General features: G+C 43.9%; 1 protein-coding gene across 4 annotated transcripts in view; it reads left to right on the top strand.

Moving 5' to 3' along the window:
• Positions 1-2,077: 2,077 nt before the first annotated feature.
• The window catches only part of LOC132389677 (NACHT, LRR and PYD domains-containing protein 3-like), a 73,748-nt gene continuing 61,839 nt past the window's right edge, over positions 2,078-13,986 (top strand). For 3 of the 4 annotated variants that reach the window (XM_059962227.1, XM_059962228.1, XM_059962226.1), the window contains exons 1-2: positions 2,078-2,242; positions 5,783-5,951. The gene's annotated coding sequence lies outside the window, so the exon portion shown is untranslated. The remainder of the gene's footprint in view (positions 2,243-5,782; positions 5,952-13,986) is intronic. The other variant, XM_059962229.1, reaches the window with a different exon arrangement.

Consider the following 13,986-nt stretch of genomic DNA (forward strand, 5'->3'; position numbering starts at 1 on the left):
TTCCATCGGAGAAAAATGGGGTCAGTTGTTGAAGGTATAAATAAGAAATTTCGATGTAAAAAACTAGTCATCTTAATTTGTTTAAATTTTTTAAAGAAACGAAACTGAACCCAAATCCGTAGGGATTGTTTAATAACCGGGTAAAGATTTAAATTTGGAATTTTAGAGAGATGTAAAAGTAATGGAGCTCCTAATATTGAAGTTAAATGAAATTATTTAACTGCTTTTAATTCCAAATCAACCCATAATGGATTTTGGTTCTTATCAAGACAATATAACCAAAAACAGAATTGTCTAATGTTCACAGCCCAATAATACTCTTAAATTAGGAAGTGCAAGTCCACCATCTTCTTCAGATTTGTGTAAATGATACTTATTAATTCTTGGTCTCTTATTGTTCCAAATAAAGGAAGAAATAAGTGAGTCAATTTGATCGAAATTTTTTTAGTTAAAAAGATAGGTATATTTTGAAAAATATATAAAAACTTGTATGTGGACGGATTAGCACACAACAAATAGAGAGATATTTGTAATCCAGAATGAAACGTATAGAAAAGACCGTTACATCAAAATAACCGTCGACGATGTTCTTATTCGTTGAATCCGTCCACATACCAGTTTACAGCGAAAGTGACCTGTCACGGAATACCGTCTTCCAGGGGTTACCACACAACATACCCAGGCAAGGGTTAACACAATGTATTCCAAACGCCACTCCTATGGATTATGCGAAGTGACAGCCACACACATTCGTTGTGGTTCCGTGTACCGATGATCAACCCACTCTTGTGGGCATAGGAGAGTTCCAAGCCTCAGCTGCGACTAACTGAAGCGATCAGCTTTTCCAGTCTCTCTCTTTCTCTTATGGTTCAGTCCACTAGACTTCCTGACTGGGAGACCTAAGTCAATCCGGATCGGGATCAGCCGCTCCAACACCATCACACTGAGCACGGGGGCTCCCCAGGATTGCGTGCTCAGTCCACTGTTGTTCACTCTACTGACCCACGACTGTGCTGCAACTCACAGCTCGAACCACATCATCAAGTTCGCCAATGACACAACCGTGGTGTGTCTCATCAGCAAGAACGACGAGTCAGCTTACAGAGAGGAGGTGCAGTGGCTAACGGTCTGGTGCAGAGCCAACAACCTGTCTCTGAATTTGAACAAAACAAAAGAGATGGTTGTTGACTTCAGGAAGATACGGAGCGACCACTCCCCGCTGAACATCGACGGCTCCTCGCTGGAGATCTTTAAGAGCACCAGATTTCTTGGTGTTCACCTGGCGGAGAATCTCACCTGGTCCCTCAACAGCAGCTCCATAGCAAAGAAAGCCCAGCAGCGTCTTTACTTTCTGCAAAGGCCGTGGAAAGTCCATCTCCCCCCCCCCCCCATCCTCATCACATTCTACAGGGGTTGTATTGAGAGCATCCTGAGCAGCTGCATCACTGCCTGGTTCGGAAATTGCAACATCTCGGATAGCAAGACCCTGCAACAGATAGTGAGGTCAGCTGAGATGATCATCGGGGCCTCTCTTCCCGCCATCACGGACATTTACCCAACACGCGGCATCCGCAAAGCAAACAGCATCATGAAGGACCCCACGCACCCCGCATACAATCACTTCTCCCTCCTTCCCTCTGGGAAAAGGCACTGAAGCATTCGGGCTCTCACAACCAGACTATGTAACTGTTTCTTCCCGCAAGCTATCGGACTCCTCAATACACAGAGCCTGGACATTCACCTTACTGCCCTATTGTCTTGCTTATTATTTATTGAAATGCCTGCACTGTTTTGTGCACTTTATGCAGTCCTGGGGAGGTCTGTGGTCTGGTGTAGTTTTTTTTTCTTTTCTGTGTTATTTTTTATGTGGTTCAGTCCAGTTTTTGTACTCTGTCATGTAACACCATGGTCTTGGAAAAAAAAACACGTTGTCTCATTTTTACTGTGTACTGTACCAGCAGTTATGGTCGAAATGACAATAAGAGTGACTTGACTTGAATCGGCAGCATCTGCGGATTTGTCTCCGAGGCCCCGCCCACGCTCTGATGAAGCAATAAGCACACTGCGCATGCTCACATTCCCGGGCTGGGCAGTGATTTTTTTTCTTTGTGTTGAAGCGGGTCTGGAGCGGTGGGTTGTCCACGGGATCCGGATCGGGAGAGGGTCCTCGCCCCCTCGGGCGGCGAGCCGGGGGGGCCGGTCGGATCATTCTCTGCGGAGCGGGACCGACAAGATCCATGCGGTGAGTATTGAGTTCGGTCCCGACCGATGCTGGGCAGTGAGTCCCAGTAACTTCCCCGAACTCGCGGTCTCACCCCGCTTCCTGAACAAAACCTACCGGGGTCTGTCCGGGTTGTGAGACCTTCACCTCGAACCTGGGGATATTTTCTACGATGTGTTGATAAAAGTTGGTTCAGGGAGAAGGGTAAATGCCAAAGTTCCTGTTGCTCTATCTTTGTCATTTTAGCACATAGTAGTGTGTACTGTTAATGCTGTATCTGTGTATTGCCGGAGGGCCATCAGTGATCGTCCTTGATCCCTGCTCCCCCCCCCCCCCCGTTCCATCTGCTTAATCCCTGCCCATCTTGTTCAACCTCTGTCCGGCCTGTATCCCACCACCTCGATGATAAATGTCGACAATCTCTCTTCTACCGTTGCCTTCATTGTGAAGTCTTTTGCCTCACGGAGTTATTTCTGAAATCAGTGTTTGTTACCTGGAACTGCCAGAGGATTTATTTAATGCAGAGTGAGGGAGGATAAAGGCAGTCACTACAATTTTAGTTTCAAAGTTACCAAACGGCCGCTGTGTTAATCTTTGCCAGACGGAAACTCCCAGTATTTAAAGTTGAGTCCGATATTTCCTGTTTTGGTCATGTTTGGAGAGGCAAATTCCCTGTTGCCAGGAACAGCCACAGGATCTGCAGGGAGTGGAGCACAGTTTTATCGCTCTCTGGTCACTTCCTCTCATTGAGAGTTAGTGGCCTCGGGAGCAGATGTAACAGACTGATAGTGGGTGGGGAGGATGTTGTGAGCATTCACTGTGTCGAATGCATTAACCCTGTGTTGGAATGCAGAGAAAACTAATGAATGTGGGACTTAAATTTGTGCAACTTCGTTCAGGCCGTCACAAACATCTTGTAATCAGTCAATAGTTGTGCATCATTTAAAGTCAAAAGAGAAAATGCTGAAACCGTTCAGCAGATCGGGCAGCGTCAATTCTGATAGTGAGTCTTCCACAGTTTCTCTTTCCATAGATCCAATCTGATGTACCGAGTTTCCAGCATTTAATTTCAATTTGAAATGAAAAGCCTGTTGTTCCTGTTAGCCAACAGGAAATGCGACGGCAAATTGTACTGGGCAAATTCTCATTTAACAATCGGATAATGATAAAATGCTTTCAGTTTAGCTGGTGGAGACAATGTGAAGCGTATCCCTGCCTGCTGGTGACCCGCGCCCAGGTTTTCCAGCACGATATCTGGCCCAGTCAGAGGTTTATCAGGTTCCCATTCTGCCATCGGTTGATGCAGGAGTGTCAGCCTTTGAACTCTGAATGGCGGACACATGTTACCGGCAGTAAGGGAGTCCTCTGAAAATTGGTGTTTGGACTGTATACCTGGGGTGTAGACTCCGGGAAGATGGAATAGTCAGTATTTGGGATTTGACCAGGTCAGTACTTCTGTAGCTGGGGCTGAATGTTCCTCCTTCCATAATGAATCAGAAGTCTCGGGTTGCTGGACATTGGTTGTGGGGGAATCCCTGATGTGGGGACGATGTGTGAGGATTCTGGGGTCGGTAAGTGACACGTTCAGCTGTGTGACCCGATCACAGATTGTGGCCTTGGTGAAGTGGATCTGGAGATCGGGCTGCTCGGGCTCATCAGGTGTTGACAGAGTGTTTCTGGTCTGGTCTCAGTTGTTTGTTTTTGGGGTTCCTTTGGAGGCAATGAGTGATAATCTGAGGAGAGAATGAGGATGCTCAGAGGATGTGCAGACCAGCTAGCAGATGTTCTCACTGACATCTTCAACATCTCCCTGAGCGGCGCCACCGTTCCAACTTGCTTCAAGGCCGCCACCATCGTTCCCATGCCGAAGATGTCTTCAGCGTCCTGACTAAATTACTACCGCCCTGTTGCACTTACATCCATCATCATGAAGTGTTTTGAGAGGCTCGTCATGAGGCATATCAAGACCCTGCTGCCCCCCTCACTGGACCCCCTGCAGCTTGCATACCGTACCAACTGCTGAACAGATGACGCCATTGCAACCAGCCTCCACCTGGCCCTAACCAACCTGGACAAAAAAGACACATGCGTTCGGACGCTGTTCATAGACTTCAGTTCAACATTCAACACAATCATCCCCCAGAAACTGATTGGAAAGCTGTGACTACTGGGTCTGAACACCTCCCTCTGCAACTGGATCCTAGACTTCCTGACTGGGAGACCTCAGTCAGTCCGGATCGGGAGCAGCATCTACAACACCAGCACACTGAGCACAGGGGCTCCCCAGGGTTGCCTTCTCAGTCCACTGCTGTTCACTCTGCTGACCCACGACTGTGCTGCAACACACAGCTCGAACCACATCACCAAGTTCGCCAGTGACAGGACCATGGTGGGTCTCATTAGCAAGAACGATGAGTCAGCTTACAGAGAGGAGGTGCAGCGGTTAACGGACTGGTGCAGAGCCAGCAACCTGTCTCTGAATACGAACAAAACAAAAAAGATGGTTGTTGACTTCAGGAGGACATGGAGCAACCACTCTCCACTGAACATCAACAGCTCCTCAGTAGAGATCATAAAGAGCACCAAATTTCTTGGTGTTCACCTGGCGGAGAATCTCACCTGGTCCCTCAACACCAGCTCCCTAGCAAAGAAAACACATCAGCGTCTCTACTTTCTGTGAAGACTGAGGAATGTCCATCTCCCACCCCCCATCCTCATCACATTCTAGTTGTATTGAGAGTATTGGAGCAGCTGCATCATTGCCTGGTTCGAAATTGCACCATCTTGGATCGCAAGACCCTCCAGCGGATAATGAGGTCAGCTGAGAAGATCATTGGGGTCTCTCTTCCCACCGTAACGGACATTTACACTACACGCTGCATCCACAAAGCAAGCAGCATTATGACGGACCCGACACACCCCTCATACAAACTCTTCTCCCTCCTGCCATCTGGGAAAGGGCACCGAAGCATTTGGGCTCTCATGACCAGACTATGTAACAGTTTCTTCCCCCAAGCTATCAGACTCCTCAATACCCAGAGCCTGGACTGACACCTTACTGTCCTATTGCCCTGTTTATTATTTATTGTAATGCCTGCACTTTATGCAGTCCTGTGTAGGTCTGTAGTCTAGTGTAGTTGTTGTTTGTGTGTGTTTTTTTTTTCTCTTTGTGTTGTTTTTTTTACGTAGTTCCATCTAGATTTTGTACTGTGTCCTGTAACACCATGTTCTGGAAAAACGTTGTCTCATTTTTGCTATGTACAGTGCCAGCAGTTGTGGTCGAAATGACAATAAAAATGACTTGACTTGAGTTGAGCTTCAGGGTTACAGGAGGAAGGCAGGAATATTGTTTTGGAATAAAATCAGCCATGGTTGAATGGTGGAGCAGACTCGATGGATAAAATCACCTCATTCGGTTCCTGTGACTTATGTCTTTCAGTGAGTTTTTATTTAGGAACATTCAGATCATTATATTTGTCTTCAATCTTTAGATTTCAGTGAGCAGAAATGTTTTGACCTCCTTTGTATTGTTAACATACTTCATTATCTTTCATGTTAAAGTTAGACCTGTGGTGAGAGATTTATTGGAAGAAAAGCCCACAACTGGAAGCAAACCACGACTGAAGACGAGGGAACAGCAACAAGTGAACCAGCCCGAGGACGGAGATCATCAACTGGAGAGAACCCATCTGACTCGGAGACTCCAGTAATTCAGTCAGGAGAAAGTTTGGTGAGTCTCCTTTACTCAAACACTGGTCCTTTAGACATTACATACCTGTACAAAGGAAGGTAGGATATAGTTGTAGTGAGACCGAATGTGCCCAAAAGTACCAGTTATGCCTCTGTCAGAACAGTTGCAATCACTCCAGCTCTGGTGATGTGCTGTCAGTATCCCAGCTCTTTAAATTCACTCACATTCCCTCAGTGTTTGTTCATTTCAAGGTCTTCCATCCTGTGAAGCAGCTTTTGGTCACTTCTGAGTGGGGAGATGGAAACGAAGGGGAGAGTTTATACTTAATATCTTTCCAAATAAAAAATACTTTGAAATTACTTGCTGCAAACTTGCTTGAGCTTTTCTCAACAACACACACAAAATGCTGGTGGAAGACAGCAGGCCAGTCAGCATCAAAAAGGAGAAGCACTGTCAACGTTTCAGGCCGAGACCATTCGTCAGGACAGGAGATGAAGGGTCTCGGGCTGAAACGTCCACAGTGCTTCTCCTTATAGATGTTGCCTGGCCTGCTGTGTTCTACCAGCCTTTTGTGTGTGTTTGAATTTCCAGCATCTGTAGATTTCCTCGTGTTTGCCCTCAGCATCACCCCCTGCTTCCTGCCATTCAGCTGTTCCCAGACTCTGGGGCTCTGTCACAAACACAATGTTCAGGAAGGTTAGTCAGATGGACCAAACAGAGGGTCTGGCTGACCTGTCCTTTTAATGTGACACCCCTGAACTCCACTTCAACTCTATTCAACTATATCTGGGAGAACTTCAATGACCATTCCTCTCAGCAAACAGCTGTTTGAATGATACACTGACTTACAGGAAGGGGTATCTGTGGTTCTCATTGTCAGGGTGTTTGGTTTACCAGGAGACAAAGACTCCTGTGTTTACACTGCAGCCGAATCCGGTTTACATCAGTCAAGCCATTGTTTATGAAAATAGTAAACAGTAGATTACTGCACTGGCTGAACCACCCAAACCAGATCACCCTGGAAAGTCCTCCCCAGAAACATTTGGGGTTTTGTGACCCAATTCAAGAAAATGGCCATGCTGCCCACTCCGTCAACAACATGGCAAATCCGGGCATGTGGCAGGGGACTTTTCCTCACACAACACTGGGTTCAGCGATGACATCTGTTATGCTTTCTTCATTATCCCCAGGAAATCATTAAAAATGTCCAGTAAACAACTTTTGAAAACAAGTTCTCACCCACATGTGCTGTCACTCTGCGCCCCCACATACCTGATGTCATGTGTGGGTTCCCCACATTGGGATCTGACATCGCGTGTGCAATTCCTTACATCACACTGGCGCAGAAACAGTTGAACTTTACTGGCTCAGGTAACAATGGTCTGACCCACCCACCCCACCCCACAGTCAACAGAGGAATTACTCTCTTCCCATTGGTGTGAAGCAATGACACAAGGGACAAGGGGGCTCGTCTGTGGAAATGTCTGAGGCCATGGTGGTGGCGAGCAGAGATATTCACCACTTTGGGGGACAATTGCTGGCAGACTGTTGACCTGCAAGTGGGGCTAATGGTCTGGGCAAAGTAGATTGGATTGGTGATGGGAGCAAGGATGGACTGGTGTTGGGTATTATTAAATTACAGGATGGACATGATGGGCCAAGTGGCCTGTTCCTGGTCCTGTGTTTAAAGAGAAAGAATAACCAGACCCTTCTTGGCCCTACAGGATGTCCCATTTGGTGTTTTAGCGACCAGTGCTTGGAGCTCAGTTGTTCCCAAACTGTGTCAACAATTTGGCTGAGGGACCAAATTAAACATTTCCAAGTCAGCTCTTGGAAAAAATGTATATTTGTATAATGTTAATGACAGAGAATGTATATTTATGATTATTGATACATTTTTGTTTCCATATTGTTAATGATATAAAACTTATATTTACGGATTGTTACTGACAGAGAATCGTATAATTTGTGTTCCGTGTGTTATCTGAATGTACTTGCCTGTGATGCTGCCACAAATCGGTGTCTCTTTGTACCTGTACCTTCCCGTACTTGTGCACTTGGCAATAAATTCAACAGGACCTGAGAAATCTCTGTGAGATTTGATTAGTGATGATCATCTTGGCAGCTCGCTAGGCCAATGATAGAGATACTACAGTGTCAAGTACAAGACCTTAACAGTGTCGATGAACAGAGGGATCTTGGAGTCCCAAGTTCATCGCCCCCTGAAAGTGGCTACACAGATTGACAGGCTGGTTAAGAAGGCAAATGACATGCTTGCCTTTATTAGTCATGATATAGCATTCAAAATTCAGGAAGTTATGTTGCAGCTTCATGAAACGTGAGTTTGGCCACATCTGGAGTATTTCATACATTTCTGGCTGCCTCATTCCAGGGAGGATGTCAATGTCCCTGGAGAGCGTGCAGAAAAGGCTTACCAGGATATTGCCTGGATTCGAGGGCATGAGCTATAACAACTTGGGTTGTTTTCTCTGGAGTGATATAGGCTAGGGTGAGATGATGGAGGTGTATAAAATTATGAGAGGCATAGATAGAGAAGACAGACAATATTTTTTTATCCTGGTTGTAAATGTCTAATACAAAAGGCCATGTATTTGATGTGAGAGCGGCTAGTTTGAAAGGAGATGTGAGGTACAAGTGTTTTTACCAGACAGAGTGGAGGGTTGCTATGATGTGCTGCCCGGGGTGATGGTTCTGGCAGACACAATATTAAGAGATATTTAAATCAGCACCTGGATGTGAGGAAGCTGTGGACATTATGTCAGCAGAAGGGATTATTTGGCCATTTGATTCCTAATTTAATTAGCTGAGCAAAACATTTTGGGCCGAAGGGCATGTTCAGGTACTGTACTGTTCAATGTTCTGTGTCTTTTGTCGAGAGGTTTCAGGCAGACGGAGGCAAAAGGAGTGAGTGGGAGCAACAGGTCAGCTGGAGCCCAGTGTGAGATCACCCAGTTCTGTAGGAGAAACAAAAACTGTGTGTTTAATGGTGAGGGACTGAGGTGCAGTGGGTAGGGAGGGAGGTAGAAGGTACATTGGGTAGAAGGTGTGGGAAAAGGCTCCGAAGCATTCAGGCTCTCATGACCAGACTATGTAACAGTTTCTTCCCCCAAGCTATCAGACTCCTCAATAGCCAGCACCTGGAGTGACACCTTGCCCTATTGTCCTGTTTATTATTTATTGTAATGCCTGCACTGTTTTTGTGCACTTTATGCAGTCCTGTGTAGGTCTGTAGTCTGGTGTCGTTGTTGTGTTTGTTTTTTTTTCTGCTATGTGTTGTTTTTTTACGTAGTTCAGTCTAGTTTTTGTAATTAACACCATGGTCCTGAAAAACGTTGTCTCATTTTTACTATGTACTGTACCAGCAGTTATGGTCGCAATGACAATAAAAGTGACTTGTCTTGACATTGTATTTATTGTAAGAGTTATTAGGTATAAGAGTGAAAATGACTTTAACGATTATTTGGACTTTGTTGAGATTGTACCTGGAATATGGTGTAAAATCCCGCTCCCCATACTAACACGGGTTATACAGACCAAAGAACAAACTGCCGGAGGAACTCAGTGGGTCGGGCAGCATCTGTGGAGGGAAATGGACCGTCAACATTTCGGGCCGAGACCCTCCCTCTGGACTGAGAGTGGACGGGAAATAGTCAGAGAAAAGAGGTGAGGGGTGGGGATGGGGCAAGAGCTGGGGAGTGAGAGGTGGATCCAGGTGAGGGGGAGGTGGGAAGGTGGAAATAATGACATGAGTGGAAGGTGAGTGGTTGGGACAACACGGGGCTGCAGAAGATGGAAATTAATTCCATGGAGGATTAAAAAACCTAGTGAGCTGGGATGCAGTCCATCTGGCCCAGTCTCTGAAAAAGGGGATGGACTGAGATGAGAGGAAATGCCTCCACTCTGAGGGTGGTGAATGTCTGAAAAACCCCACCACAGAGGGCGGTGAAGACTCAATGATCATCCTCACGTAAAACAGAGACTGGCAAATGTGTGGAGACTGAAGGGATCAAGGAAATGAGGATCGGGCAGAAACATTTGCCTGAGATGGGAGAGCAGCCATCATCTTGTTGATGGTTTGAGGGGCTAAATGACCACCTCCAGCGGATTCTCACTTGATGCTTCAGTGTTCTTGTCCAGTGAAGCTCCGGATGGATGTGGATAGAAAATAGTGTGATTCCAATGAAACCTGCACAATTCCTGTTCGGGTGGGAATTTTACGTCGGACCGGGATGGGAATCGAGCCCGTAACTCTGAGAACCGGGAGGTGGAGCAATGGGGACGGGAAGATACAGAGGGAAAAATTAAAAATGTAACTGGTGTAAATATGAAATAACGTGTAAAATGCGGCAGGTCGGTCGGGCAGTGTGTGAGGGGCTAGGAACGTAGTCGCCAGTTCAGACGGGAGACCCTCCACCCGTCACATAATCCAGGTTCTCGCTCTCATTTCAAATGCAGATCTGCAGCATCTGAGGTTTTCACTTCCGAGGCCCCGCCCCCACTCTCACAGTCTCCGGATGGGCTGGGGTTTTCTTTCCGTTCTCTGTTGAAGGGGATCGTCGACTGGGAGCCAGTGAACCGATCACTGTCTGCGGGACAAATTGATCAAGTTCTCATCGGTCAGTATTGAGGCTGGTCACTCGGGGTGAACGCGACTGACAATTTCCCATCGGTGACTACTGGGGCAGGGGGGAACCTGATGTTAGGAAGTGAGTCCCATAAATTTCCTCGAACTGGCGGCCTCGTCCCACTTCCTGGATACAACCTGTTGTGGTCGTTCTGGTTATGGGACCTTCACACAAAACCGTCTGACATGAACTGCCGCTCAGCCCCTGGTGTTCTGGTCCCAGGAGCGATGTCAGGACTAAGCCCATCCGTTAAGTTGTACCTGGGGAACTTTACCTCCATCACTCAGCCCGGTAGTAGATCTAGTCTTCACCTGGATCGATGTCTGGGGTCGATAATTGTTTTACATATTTCCAGCACACTGGAAGCGGACGTTCGGTACATTGTGTCCTTGCAGACGGAGGGTTAAACAGAGTAATCGCACCCTCGGGACACTGCTCCTCGTGATGTGTTCAGCATATAGATTAAATACACAGGGTGACAGTATGCAGCGTTATCGCTCTCTTTTCCCACTCTTGAACCAGATTGTTGTTCCGTGGTCAGTTCTAACTGTTGCTTCTTGATCTTCATACAAGTTTCTCATAAGATCAGATGTTTAGTTATCCCTATATCATTAAGGACTTGCCACAGTTTATTATGGTCCACAATGTCAAAGGTTTTAGAGTAGTAATTAAAACATAGATAAGTACCTTCCTGGAATTCTCTCGATTTCTCTATTATACAGCGTATGTTTGCAATTTGGTCTCTGGTGCCTCTGCCTGTTCTAAAACCAGCTTGCACATCCGGCAGTTCTCGTTCCATATATTGCTGGAGGCCTGCTTGCATTATCTTTAGCATTATCTTGCTATCATGTGAAATTAGTGAAATTAGTGAAATTATTCGGTAATTTGAACATTCCTTTATATTTCCGTTCTTGGGAATTGGGATAAAAAACTCCCCCCCCACCCCCCAGTCTAAAGGGCATTATTAGGTTTGCCAGATCTAAGGTCAAATTTCATGCAACACTCTTATACCATCACCCTTTAAAATTTTAAACAATTCAACTGGACTCCTGTCACATCCTGCAGCCTTATTATTGACAATGTTTTCCATCGCCCATTTGACTACACTTCCAGAATGTCTGGCTCGAGGCGATGAGGGAGTCATTGCAGGTGTCTTCGCTGTTGGGATATCTCCTGTACAATTTGGTGTTTTCCTGCCATCTCTATTTTTTAAAATATTTTTATTGATTTCTTACAAAAGAGAATACAGAGTACAGGAGGATATATATCATATGTCAATTACAATATATTAGAATCACGCTTACAGTCTCATTACCCCATACTCAAGTAAATTAAATTGAATGTTAATATTGAAAAGATATAATTTTATAATCAAAAAATATCTAAACCCACTACCAAAATAGCTGTTTGGTAAAGAAAGGAAAAAGGAAAAAAAAATCCTTATCATATAGTAAAACATATTATTAGCCAACATCTGTACTCGATAACAAATCAAAGATTTTGATAATAATTTTAAAAAGTTCCCCACAATGTGAGAAAGTCTTGTCTTGATTCAGAAATTGAACACCAAATCTTCTGTAAATTTAAACATGACATTGAGCATGAGTAGGCAGAGCAACATCTATCCAACTTAGTAACAACGCCCTCCTCGCTATAAGAGAAATAAAAGCCAAAATGTGCAAATCGGGTGTCTCCAAGATAATATCTTTTCTCCAACAATACTGAATAAGACAGTCAAATGGTTTGGTTTATAATTTACTTTAAAAAGTACAGAAAAGGTTTGAAATACTTTCTTCCAGTATTTTACAAGACTCGGGCGTGTCCAGAACAGATGAATTAATGAAGCCTCTCCATTGTGACACAATTCTGTCACAATGGGTAGATATATACGAATTGAAACGAGGCAGCTTATCTTTTGTCATGTGGGCTCTATGGACCACATTAAATTGTAAGAGGGAGTGACGGGCACAAAACGATGAGGTATTAACCAATTTTAAAATTTCATTTCAAGTTTCCTCAGAAATTATAATCTGTAAATCTTGTTCCCTGAGATGTTTAATTTTGTCTATAGCAAAGTCTTTCGTTCCCAACAACAAACCATAAATATTAGATATTGATCCATTATGAAAAGGTTTCAAATTAAACATTACACGTAATAAATTCGTATCAGGACTTTCAGGAAATGTATGTAATTGAGATCGCAGAAAGTCACTAATCTGTAAATGTTGAAAAATGTGGGTTTTTGGTAAGTTATATTTAGCTGACAACTGCTCAAACGAAAAGAGACATGCTCCAACAAATAAATCCTGGAAGCATTTAATACCCAGTCTATCGCAAACTTTCAACATTACAACAGTCATAGAAGATTTAAAAATAGTTATAAAAATGGGACTTGAAAGAGAAAATCTCAACAAACCAAAATATTGTATCCAACACCTCAAAGTATGTTTAACTACAAAACTATCAGTTAGTTTACTTAAAAATAATGGAATTGAGAATCCGAGAAGAGAGATGATAGAAAATGTATTAACAGAGTCAGCTTCTAAATAAACCCAAACCAGCCTGTTCTCTCGGTTAATATAATATAACCAAAACGTAAGATTCTGCATATTGATTGCCCAGTAATTAAACGTAATATTTGGTAAAGCTAAACCTCCATTCTTTTTTAATTTTTAGAAAATGAACTTTATTTAGTCGAAAATATTTACTTCTCCATATACATGAAGATATGATAATATCAAGAGGATAAAAAAAATAAAGATTTAGGAATAAAAACAGCTAAGGCTTCAAAAGCATGAACATTTAGACAAGTTATTCAATTTAGTAGAATTAATTCGGCCAATCAACGATACTGAAAGGGGCAACCATTTTGAGAGTACCCTTTTTACATAATTCAGCAAGGTAAAAAAAAACCCCTCTAAGTAAGATTCTTAGTAAATGCTACGCCGAAATAAGTGAATTGATTTCTTGCAATACTAAAGGGACTGTTAGTATCAATTTCTACCAAATTATTCAAAGGGAAAAGCTCAGTCTTACGAAAATTTAGTTTATATCCTGAAAACTGACTAAAAGAGCAGAAAAGTATGGAAGGTAATGAAGTCTCAACATTAGAAATATAAAGGAAAAGGTCTTCAGCATAAAGAGAAACATCGTGAGTGATACCTCTCCTTAAAATGCCAGTGATATCATTGGATTCTCTGAAAGCAATAGCTGAGAGTTTTAAAGCCAGATCAAGATTCAAAGGGCTCAAGGAACAACCTTGTCTAGTTCCATGTTGAAGTTTAAATGGTTTGGAATTCTGAGAGTTAGTAAGGACCCAAGCAGAGGGAGATAAATAATTTAATCCTTTGAATAAAATCGGACCCAAAATTAAATTTTCCTAAGGTTTTAAATGAATAATTCCATTCAACCCGATCGAAGGCTTTCTC

This window comes from Hypanus sabinus, unplaced genomic scaffold, assembly GCF_030144855.1.
Source record: "Hypanus sabinus isolate sHypSab1 unplaced genomic scaffold, sHypSab1.hap1 scaffold_623, whole genome shotgun sequence".
Classification (NCBI taxonomy): Eukaryota; Metazoa; Chordata; class Chondrichthyes; order Myliobatiformes; family Dasyatidae; genus Hypanus; species Hypanus sabinus.